We start from the raw sequence: 12,046 nt of genomic DNA on the forward strand, positions 1-12,046 counted from the left end.
AAAATCTGGCAAAGTGATTGTGCCTTTAATACTAAAGCAACCTTTAAAGAGTTCATCTGTTTTTATAAAGGAATATTTTGGACTCAATGACTATTTAGAGGCAGCTTTAAATGTTCATTTGAGGAACTGCAATTTTATTTCAGCCCTGAATGTCACCACTGAGCTTCAAGAAGCAAAAAAAGGCACCAACTGGGGAGGTGAAAATAATAATTAGTTAGAATAAATGTTCAGAAAAATGCACCGTTCATCATTTTAATTGGGGCAGCGCTGACATTTACTATTATTAGACACATAATATGTGTAAACGTTTTTTAATTTCTTTGTTTTGATCATGTGTTTTTCATTGAACACTGTAACATCAATGCTTTTTCTACCTCCACCATCACCATCTCTTTGTTGAAATGTAATGAAATAATTTCCAGAGAAGTTTGCCTGGGTGGGAATTAATGTTTGAGGTTTTCTGACATTGAAAAAATGATTTTTAATAGTCCGGAAATGAGTTCAGTTTTGGGGAAATGAATCAATTTTTGCCGTCGGATATTCATAGAGGATGTGAGGCCTGTTTTCACTTGCTAATGAAAGCCATTACTGACATGATAATCAAAGCTTCCTCCTCAACCAAATCAATGCTGCGTGTCACTTTTCATTTTAAACTTCTCAGTAGACAAAGGATCCATGTCTCATTCGATCACAAGTCAACCTTTGAATTTAAAAAATAAACTTTTTTGTACCCCAGTTGTAGGTTTTCTGACATTGCCATTATCCAGTCCCAGTGTCCATCGCTGACCTGAAAGATTCCTGGAAACATGGGAGCAGGAGAGAACATTTTATTTTGCAGAAAGCAGGATTATTGAAGGAGCAGGATGGCCATAAACTTGCTGGTATAGCTCACTGCACCAGTTTGTTTGTCCCTCCTGAGCTGAAATGTCAATTGCTGGAGCAGCTCGTAGAGTAAACTCTAGATTTTATTTAGGTCTGGATGGCAACTTTATGGGTGAAAAAGCAGTTGTTTACAATGTGGAAGTCATCAAACTTTCTCAACCTTCCCCAAGTGGGGTCACATTTTAATGTAAAATAAAAACAAATCTGACTTCCTGAGTGATGACATTTAAACATTTGAGAAGGCCTGGTGCTTATTTATGACTTTGGTTTCCCCTCTGCTCTTTAGCTCCTCGTCCCCCGCTCTTCTCGTTTGTCTCCCTGTGCAATTTCAGTGTACCCCTGACAGTTTATGTCCTCTCTCCTTCTTTAGCTTCTCAGTCTGCTTCAGCTAGAACAGCCATCCTTTTCTCTCTCTCCTGGTTGTTCACAGCCTAATATCCAGGCTCCTGCTGAGAGGCGGTGAAATGAACAGGGGAAGAGAAAATTGAAGTCCATCAGTCACCAACAGTGTGACTGCTGTTTTTAAAAGTGGTGGGCTGCCAAGAGATCAGATTGACCTTTCAGCTTTGAATGTGTGTGTACCTGGTAATCTGCTATTTGGATGGGTCAGCCAGTGTCTTCAAGATGAGACCTTTTCGCGACTATGAATAGCAACACACATACAGACACACACACGCATGCGCACACGCTGTAAAAAATTACAGTCACAAAAAGGAAATTCACACAAATGCTCTTTTGTGTTCATTTTGTCATCTTGTTTTTCAGAAGCTAGATTAAGCAGAGACAGAAAACTAGATACTGAAATGAATGTTGGGGAAAGAAATGAGTGTGAGAACACGCACACACACACACACACACACACACACACACACACACACACACACACACACACACACACACACACAGACACCCGACAGAAGGTGAGATAAATGAAGGAAGATAGCAGTGATGTTTCTCTAAATGAAGTGTCATACCTGTCCTGGAGTGGTCTCACTTCACTGACTCGAGACATTAATCAGGAGACGTCCTGCAGGGGGTCACTGTATGTACAATAACACACATATAAGTCCAGTAACACAACTACACACACTGCAGTATTTACTACAGTTTTGTTTTTTTTTGATGAATGCATCCCAATTCCTTTAGCTGGGATGTGTAAAATCAGCATATATGCATTTGTCTGTTTGCATAAGCGTGAGTGGAGCGTGGACATGAAACACAGCCTCAGTCCTTCATTTTAAGGAAAACTGCTGTATTGGAAGTAGTAGGCTGCCAGTTCAGAGGGCTCACACAGAAAATGTCTGAGGGGGAAAAACAGCAGGATTGTCTGAGTTGCTTTCACTGTTTCTGTCTGTTAAGTATATGCAAATGCACAGTATTACAGTACTGCCATACAGGCAATAAAAGGTTTACCCTACAGTGATTTGCAGCATTTAAACATGTTTACTGCTCTTTTTTTTATAAGTTCTGACATCCAGAGTTCAAATTAACACCCAGCAAACTGCCAAATGTGGGTAAATGTAGCTTCCAGGGATGTAGCTTCCACTCTGGTGGGTAAATGTTCGTGCCAAAGTAATCATGTAATAAAACACAGCGGTGAGAGCCTCTAATGTGTTCTGGTGTCATTTTCAAGCACCCTGCTATAGGGGGTCAAGTGTGGCAAGTTTGATGAGGAAGCTTGTTGAGTACAATAGTAAAGCATACACTGGGGGAAAATCATTATTTGATCCCCTGCTGAATTTGTATGTTTGCTCACAAAGACATGAACAGTCTTTCTGTTTTATGGTGGTTTCATTTTAAGGGAGAGAGAATATCAACCAAAAATCCAGAAAAAACACAATTTCAACTTTTTTTTTTCTTTTCAAAGTTAAAATTTGATCCCAACCAAAACGTGGCCTAGTAGTTGGAGAAAGCCTTGTTGGCAAGTGGTAAGACATTTCTTGTCTCATCTCAGCTGGGATGTTGGCCCACTGCTCTTCTCTAAATTCTCTAAATCTTTTAGGACAGCAGTCCCCAACCCCCCGGGCCATGAGTCATTTGGTACCGGGCCGCGAGAGATGAGGCTCGGGTGTAAAATTTATGGTTTTCAGGGGTTTTATCGGTTTTTATCGTTATTTTTTTTTTCCCCTGGGTTTTTTCCCGTGTGTTATGAATAAATCTTCCTTTTTTTGGTACCGGTACTGGTTTTATTTTGTTGTATTTATCCACGACACCTTAAAGGCCTATAATTCAGTTCAATGTAGCTGCCTCTAAAAGAAAATATTGTCAGACATAAACCGGTCTGTGGTGCAAAAAAGGCTGCGTTTAATGGTTACATAATAGCTCATAGTTATTGGGATTTTTACATCAAAATCTCCCTGCTGAGCTCCGTACTCTATGTAAAGGGTTAGGGTGAGTCAAAACATTAATATCAGACACCTAGCATACTGTTGTAGGCCCTAGTTAGCTTCAAGCATAAATCCTTAGTTATTTACCTCTTGATGTTTTGTTTTCTTGCTGAGAGTTAGATAAAAGATAAAACGTCATGCCTCTGTGGTAAATATGAGCAGCGGTTTAGTTTAGCATAAAGACTGAAATCGGGGGAAACCACATTCATGGCTGTGTGTAAAATGAGCACTTTGTTTTTCTGTATGATGCAACAAATGAATCACCTCATCCAACCCTTCTGAATTTTTCTTAGCTTTTTTCAGAAACAGACACACAGTTTGTCTTCCTGACGCCCTGAGTGAACGGTGCTGCTCTATAGGAACATTATCTACATATATGTGTTATGTAGCATAAATTCTATCCGTTTCTTTTGTTAAGGTGATGTTATAGCCTTTGGAGTGCTTTACAGTATCTGAGATCTGCAGTTAATGTAGGTAAACAAGGACATTTTTGATCTGAAGCTATTCTGAGGTAGAGGAAGGCAGTGTTTTTTCTATTTTTCTTTTTTTTCCAAACACACCTGCCTTGTGTTGTCCCATATTTGGGCGAGCCACATCTGTTTTCTGGCTCTGAGTGTTTTGCTAGGTGGGGACCTCCATGTTGTTGAGTGGGCACGATGACCCCGAACAGCAACAGACTGCTGGAGTTGCATTAAAAAAACATTAGCTGTATTCAGGCAGATATTTATGCAGGGAGACAGAGACTGGTACCGAGATGACTGATGTTCGTGCCGTATAATCATTTGCAGGGTTTGATCAGGCTGAGCTGTAAAATTGTGAGTCGGCATTCCTGTGTGGTTCCACACTTTTCATTAGTCATTCAGCTCTTCATTACTTCAGCCTTGGAGGACTCAGACATGCCAGCCGTTCGACATCATCTTCTTATACTCTGCTTCCAAAATTCAGTAATAACCTGCTTTCTTTCTTATTAATATACTTTATTTGATATACTATACTTTTATATGCATTTTTTCTTTGGAGATGCAGTATGATGCCTGTGAGATGGAGACGGGGGAAAAAACCCCAGAGGAAATGAGACATGGGAGGGGTTTAAATTGTGTTGCTCTCCTGAAATCTCCTTTTCAGGCTGTATATGGTGATCCATTGATGCCCCACTTCTTAATCCATTTCATTTAATTCTCTCCAGTTCATCAGCAAGGTGTCTCTATTTTTTATTCATTCATATTAATGTACTCTTTATTATTTGCATTAGTTCCTCTTGCTATAGTAAAATTTAAACCCCCTTCAGCCTCTAGTCTCCTGCTATATCAGCTGTACTCTCAGCAGCCTGGCCCTGCTCTTGCTCACTTAACCCCTCGGTATTTTGGTTTAAGTACTAGGCCCGTCACTGCCCCTGTTCAAATTCTTGGTCTTATTTCCTCATCGTTTCGCTCCTCGACCCGAGCTGTGGTCCTCTCAGCCCACAGTAAGACTGTTGCCGTTGTTTTCCAGGCACACAGAAATAATCTGGGCCTTTGTTTGAGCCATACTCCCATTCTCAATGCTTTGCATGAATGGCACATTATTTTCCTGTTTGCTTCATTGTCTTTAGTTTAGTGCTTTCCTAGCTTGTGGGTGAAAGTGTGTGTTTTTTGTTTGTCACAGGAAATGAGATTAGCCAAGCAGTTAGCTAGCAGGTGGGCTTAAGCATGTGGGTGTATTCAGAAGGCAGGAGAGATTAGCCTAGATGTTAGCTGCTGTGTGTAGGTTGCAGCCTGTTCTTCTGATTCTGATGACATCTGTCAGGACGTTGCCGCCGGCTGGAATAAGCCAACACATCAGTGTACTGAAGGTCTTTGACAAGCTTGTGTTCATTTTTTTTGAATTATCTCTTGCAGCTTGCCAATTACCAGACTCGGATAGAAAATGAAACCCATAAGTTGTTCACTGAATTACCAGTTTATCAATTTATCACCCTCATATATGCTCACACATGCATCAACCGACACACGCACGTTTAAAAAAAGGAGATGTGTGACTCATGCACTTCTGTCCTTTCCTTTGAATTTGGTTTCTTTGCTAACATTAACACTGGAAGTCATTGACATACATAGAGCAGCCTTCACAGAATACCACTTCTGCTTTTGGCAGCTTCAGAAGGAGGTCATAAAGATACTTTGTTCCTTCCTGCTAATTTTGTCTGACGCCTCGCTATTTGCATCATCGATAGTAAAGGCCTCATAGAGCTGCTCACACGTAATGTACACGCACATATAAAGAAGTCTCTCACTGTTGAAGATTTCTTTAGAAAAAATTTGCATCATAAGAAAAAGAGAAACGTCTGAGCACACCACCTCCGGCGCTCTGTGACTGGGTCCTGGATCTCCAGACTGTAGCCTTTATTTATATATATATATATATATATATATATATATATATATATATATATATATATATATATATATATATATATATATATGTGTGTGTGTGTGTGTGTGTGTATACATACATACATACTTCCTACTGCTGGCAATAGATCTCTCAATAATTTTTAAATTCAGAGCAGACGATCATGGTTTTATTTAAAAGTAATGACTCAGGAGACATGTTGGGTTCTCAATATCCAGATTTCCAAGGCCAATAATAAGTTTGGATTGTTTCACTTCGTATTTAGTCCAACATTGACTTACCAGACTTCTTGTTTCACTTCCCTGTTAAAACCACTGATATTTTTATTTTGGGGTAGCAGCACAAGAATCATACATTTACTAAGTTTGCTAACTTTACCATCAGAAGAAACCCTGTTGCTTTAAACTTATATTTGGTTCTTTCAAACCACATCTCTGTCTTAATTGTTGATTATGTTTTTATGTTGATGAGTTTCAATCCATCCAAAATGATCATTAACTAAACAGACAAGCCTGTAAGGTTTTCTGCAGATCAGGTGCAAAACTTCATTTCGTAACTTCTCATCGAATAATCTTCACAATGAAAATCTTCCCCTGCACTAAAATGTTTCTGAAAGGATGTGTTTGTCAGTTCGACATGTTTCCAGTCAGCATTCTTTTTTTTCTTCTTTGCATCCATTTTACCTCTTATCTGTCTTCCTGCTGTCTGTCCTCGGCATCTGTGCAGTAATTTCATTTCCTCTCTTGTGCTGTATATTAATTCACGTACTCCCCCACCATCGCACGCTCATGTCAGATGTGCCTTATCTGAGCAGCCTTGTAAGTCAACACTACAAAACTCCAAAGAATGTACACAAATCAGTTTCTCTTACGTCAGTGGGGTTTTAAGAGTCTTTTTTTTTTTATTGTTGTTCAAGCATTAAGATTAAAGTTTTATCAGAGAGCTGGAGGGCAGCGTCAGAGAAGGAGTGCAAGTAATGGAAAGAATGGAGATTGAGGGTTTGTTTTAGAGCCAGAGGGGATGTACTGTATGTGGTACAGAAGGTAACAGTCTGAACTGTCACGTCATCTCACAGACACAGCTGAGCTATAGTCGGTTGCATGACATAGATAAATGATCCTAAAGGGATTTTTTTTATCGTCAAATGTAACACAAGTTTCTGCTCTCTGAGTTTGAGTAGAGTCGGCTGCTAAGTTTTCTAAAATTACTTGAAAGCAGGGACTCTATGTAAATGATGCTGAAGAATCTGCAGTTGTTGTTTACATATCCCAAAGTGACTTTCTTCTGTCTTCTAATCTGCCCCTCCTGCTTCTTCTTCTTGGCATTTCTATCCAGTTGGCTTATAGTTATGTTTTTGCCTCGCTCTGTATTATTGCCTTCCCTTCTTTCACTCCTACTCTGAGATACTAGAAATCTCTAGAGATTGCACTTTAGCTCATCTTTTATGCAAATCCATGAAAAGAAAAATCTCTCTGCACCTCGACCTCCCAACGTTTATACGATGATTATGTATAGTGTGGTGGAAATTCAAAGACGAGGGGGAAATTTGAGAAGTCCTGACGTTCATTCTAACCGCTGCTAAAAGACGATGCAGAGTGTAAAAAGGGAGCCACTGGCATTACTGGGTATAGTTATTAAGTGGAAAAAGTGAAAACTGATTCGCGGGTGTAACAGAGACATTAGAGAGAGATGGTTAACGGTTGTCAACAGGAGAAAAACATTTTACTAACTTCTTTACACCGCTGACATTAAAACTTTTGTACTAAATTTGACATTTTAGCTTAATTACATAAGACCTTAAGAAGGATCTCTGTCACCACTGTTGTACGGGTGCTTTTAGCTGCTTCCAGCTGCTCCCTTATTTCCCAAGGGGCCACCACAGCTGGGTTTAGGTCTCCTCCTGGGCTCCAGCTGGGGATCTTTCATGCATTAAAACAACTGTGTTAACCACTACACCACAGAGCCACTGTCAACTAGGGGGCCAAGTCCTGTTGCTTCTCTCTCGCTCCTTTTATAACTGACATTATTTACTTGTCCCAAATCTTGTGCTTTTTTTCCTCTACCTCTTAAAACAGCTTTGATAAGTTCAACTCTTAAGAAGACCCTCTCAACCAAAATAATTACCATACATTACTCTTCTTTGCAGAGTTATTCATACCCTACTAACAATCATCTCAACAATTTCAGTCTGGTTTTCGGCTAGTTCACAGTACAGAGGCACCCCTGGTCAAGATCAGAAATGATCTTCTGATGGTAGCCGACTCTGGGTTGTTAACCATACTTGTGCTTCTTGATCTGAGTTCTGCCTTTGATACAATCATGATATTCTTTTAAAGAGATTAAAGTCTGTAAAGCATGTACAGTGAAAAAATTTCAATTCACAACCTTGCCCAGTTGTTAGTGGTGTTCCCCAGGGTTCTGCCTCAGGCGTCTTTCTATTTATTATTTACCTTTAATTTTAGGTTATATTATTAGGAAATTTGGTATTCATTTTCATTCATATGCTGATGACACTCACCTCTATCTGTGCACAAAGCCTAGTTCCACTCTTCCACCTGATTGTGATTGTCTGCTAATTTTCTTAAATTAAATAGTGACAAACTGAGGTTCTTCTGGTAGAACTAAAACTTTTTTGAACAAATGTGCTAAGCTCGTTCCTCCCTCCCAGATCAAGAGCTTAGTGTTGTTTTCCATAATGCCTTAAATTTTGAAACGCACATCAATAATATCACTCAGCCTGCATATTTCTACCAACGTGATATTGGTCGGCTACATACATCCTGTACAGCAGTATTGCTTTTCTTGGACGTGCTCTGGTTATATATCATATTTATTAAAGTAATGCCTTCAAAATTCTTAATACCCTCTCTGGCTTCCCACACAAACTTCTCCATAGGGTTCAGCTGGTCATAGCCAGAACTCCTTCCATAGAACGTATTACTTATTTCCTTCAGCAGCTGCATTAATTTTAAGATTTCGCTTCTTGCTTTCAAGTCTCTCCACAATCTCGCACCTCCATTTTTCTCTCACCTTCTGCACATCGCCATTCCTTCCTGTACTCTCCTCTGTTACTCTTATTATTCCAGCTGCCTGGCTGTCCACCTTGGGCTTTTGAGCTTTCTACCAAAAAGCTTTCCGCCTTCTTTGGAGCTTTCTCCTGCACCACATTTGCAACATTGATCCTGTCACTATCTTTAAAGCCAGCCTGAAAACATATCTGAAAACATGTCTATGCTGTTTGATTTTGGTATGTAGTTAATTTTAATTCTATGCTGTCTTGCAGCTGTTATTTTATCCATACTCTGGTTTTGTTAATTGCTTGTAAGTTGTCCTTGACCATCTTGAAAGGTACCAAATGTAATATTAGAGGTGAAAATTTAACAGAATATTTCAATAAAATTTGCGTATTTCTGACAGTTCAGGAAAAAAATACTGAACATCAGTGACTGCAGCTTTCAGACAGTAGCATTTATTAGTGCAAACAAAATGAACGTCATTTTCCATCCTTCTGTTCTCCAGTGAGCTCATGGATCATAGACTCCCTGATTCAAAATTTGAATCTGTTGCCACAAGGTGCCAGCAGCAGTAATATAGTGCAATATTAGAGATACAGGTATACATACAAAGCATAAGCACAAAAGTATCCCAGCTAGTCTTTTCCCCTGAAATGCTCAACACTTCAACAGTAACAATAACTCAAGTAATTTAACCTTGTAACTCTTCAAGACTGCACTATGCTTGCACATAATAAAATTGAAATGGAAAATCCCTAACCTTTAACCTTTAACCTCTAACCCTAACCCATCAAACATTTCCTCTTTTTGTTGGAGGTTGTTAAAGTTCACTATTTACCAAATCATCATTGGAGGCTGACGCGCTGCTCTTGTTGTTGGGCATGCCTGGGCTTTAAACACTGTTCTGCACTGTGCCATTGATATTATGATATGACAATTGTATGTCACAGAAGAATTTACTCTGGTATTATTCCTACCATCACTGTTGTTATACTACGCCATTATGCTTCTGATTAAACCATAGATGGCAAATTTCAGTTGTGATTGATAAGTTGTCAGTTAATGAGTGAGTGGTTTCATAGGGATTACATTTGACCCTCGTAGTCACATCTAGTTCTTTAAAACCAAGATGGCAAAAGTACAGTTGCTTCAAAACGAGCCTCCAGAAACCCATGGATGATGTTACAGTACTTAGCTTCTATATTGTCTGCAGATTAAACATCAAATCCACCTTAAATGCCATATTAAGCAGGTAATGAATAAATTATTACCAACAGTCCATTCTCTTATTCCAGACTGAATAATTACCTGTACAGACAGATGCCAGAAACTATCATTTCTTATTAAGAATGAGAAATTATGTTGTCTTTTTTTTGTTTTTGTTTTTTTGTTTGTTTCAGAACCTTCACAGTGGCATGTGGAGTAGACGGTGTTCAAAAGTCATGGGTTCTGTTTAGAAGCCAGGGGATTGGAAGCCAATATGAAGAAAAATGGCTTAAAGGGAGGTTGGCCTTTAAGGAAAGGGAGCTTTGTATACGAGAGCTGACGGGCTGTACTAAGGAAAAGTAATATGGAGCACAGCAGGTTCACTCTAATTAAACTGCTTATATACAAGTGAAATGACCTATAGCTGCTTAAAAACAAGCATATGGGGTTTAATAGAAAATGTCTATTTTTTCTGCTTAGACTTGAAGTGATTCCCATCATATAACGTGTGCATAGGTTTAACCTGTGCGTGCAACAAAATGTTTCCTTGTAGATTATTTTCTCAAGTAAACAATTCGCAGTCAGGTGAAATAAAGAAGAGCCACAAACCCTCACATCTGAGAAGACTGTGCAAAGAAATTTCTCTTTAGAAAGTGTTAAACTGCAGAAAAGTATATCAATAATCTGAAGACATGGGATGGTGAGCTAACAGAAAATTATAGTTCACAAACTTTGACTAATTTTTACCCAAATTGCAGAATTGAAGTCAGAATATAATCACATAGGAGTTGAACAGAGGAGTTGGTGATTTGATGGATTGCAATCAGGGATTTAGAAAGTGGAAACAATTTGAGACTTGTGTGTTAACATTGTGATTCCCAATACATGCTGAGATGGCTGCTGCTCGCCAAAGCCCTCACAGTATAAGCGGATTACTGAGTTGATGTATTTTTTTTCTTTCTTTTGTTGCTTGTTATCTTTATTTTTTTCTATTTGCTGCCAGTCCTCTTTCTTTTATTTTCTTTTTCCCCCTTTTTCTTTCTTCATTGAAGCACTTTTGGGGTTTTTAATGGAATTGTCAGCAATCAATTTGCCAAAGGTGATTTTGCATTTGTTTTTCTTTGTGTGACGGATGTCTCATTTCCTTTGATATATAAGTGTCCAAGGGTTCTTTGGTATAAAATGAACAAACAAAATAAAACAGAAAAATAAAAATTGGTTTGGAAGGTTTGATTAAAAATGTCATGGACCAGATTCACCAGCGCAAACAATAACAGAGGCATTAGCTGACGTGCCCTTTTCAGACTTTGGAAACAAACTGTTCGCCCTGAACGTCTTGGTTTTCTGATCATATCTGACCCCTCCCACTGTGACAAAGTAATTCCATCCTTCACTTCAGCACTTTCCTGCCTCTTTCTCTCTTGGTTTTTGTTATCTGTCCTATCAGTCATCGTGGTCTTTGTTCAACAACAAGTTACTGCCACACTCACCAATTAGCTCTGATGGAGCAAACTGCAGCTGCTGACAGCCGTCTGATTTTCATGGAAAATTCTCCTTCCTCTCCACCCTGTAATCACACCCAGTTTTACAAGCAAAATACTCTCTGACCCTCTGCCTTTGTCCAGGAAACAAACCCACACAATGGCTGAGAAGTCAGGATGAATGTGTATAAAGTTGCTTAGTTTTGTAGCCTAATAAAAATACTATATAGATTTCACAAATGAGTACTTACTTATTTATGGTTTTGTTGTCATTCTTCAATGATTAAGATGCTGAAATGTACACCTTCAGTGCACCACAGCTTTTTTCCTCCTCACTTTTTTATTTTACAAACCATCTTATTTCCTTTGTATTTTTCTTACTACTTTTTCCCCAAGGTTTTAGATCAGGCCTTTAAAGTCATATTTCAAAATTGGGGGTTAACTGTTTTCCACAAGGGTGACCACTTGTTTGGGTTAGGAGGGGATAGTGGTGAGCTGCACATCTTTTTTTGTTCTGTTGTTGTGTCTTCCATCGGTCCATCCATTCATTCTCTTCCTCTATGTGCAGTACCCACAATCCCACACTGAAATTCAAATCCTGAAAATACTGGGCTATTAAATATTTCGTATAAAACCTGAACCAAATCTAATCTTGTCCTCCTCCTGCTTTCCTTCCCTCCCTTTTCCT

The 12,046-nt window shown here is 39.0% G+C and overlaps 1 protein-coding gene across 3 annotated transcripts in view; it reads left to right on the forward strand.

Annotated features, from left to right (window-relative positions):
- Positions 1–12,046, forward strand: part of ppp1r16b (protein phosphatase 1, regulatory subunit 16B) — a 90,379-nt gene that overhangs the window by 56,642 nt on the left and 21,691 nt on the right. The window lies entirely within an intron of this gene.

This window comes from Oreochromis aureus, linkage group 5 (assembly GCF_013358895.1).
Source record: "Oreochromis aureus strain Israel breed Guangdong linkage group 5, ZZ_aureus, whole genome shotgun sequence".
NCBI classification, from domain to species: domain Eukaryota; kingdom Metazoa; phylum Chordata; class Actinopteri; order Cichliformes; family Cichlidae; genus Oreochromis; species Oreochromis aureus.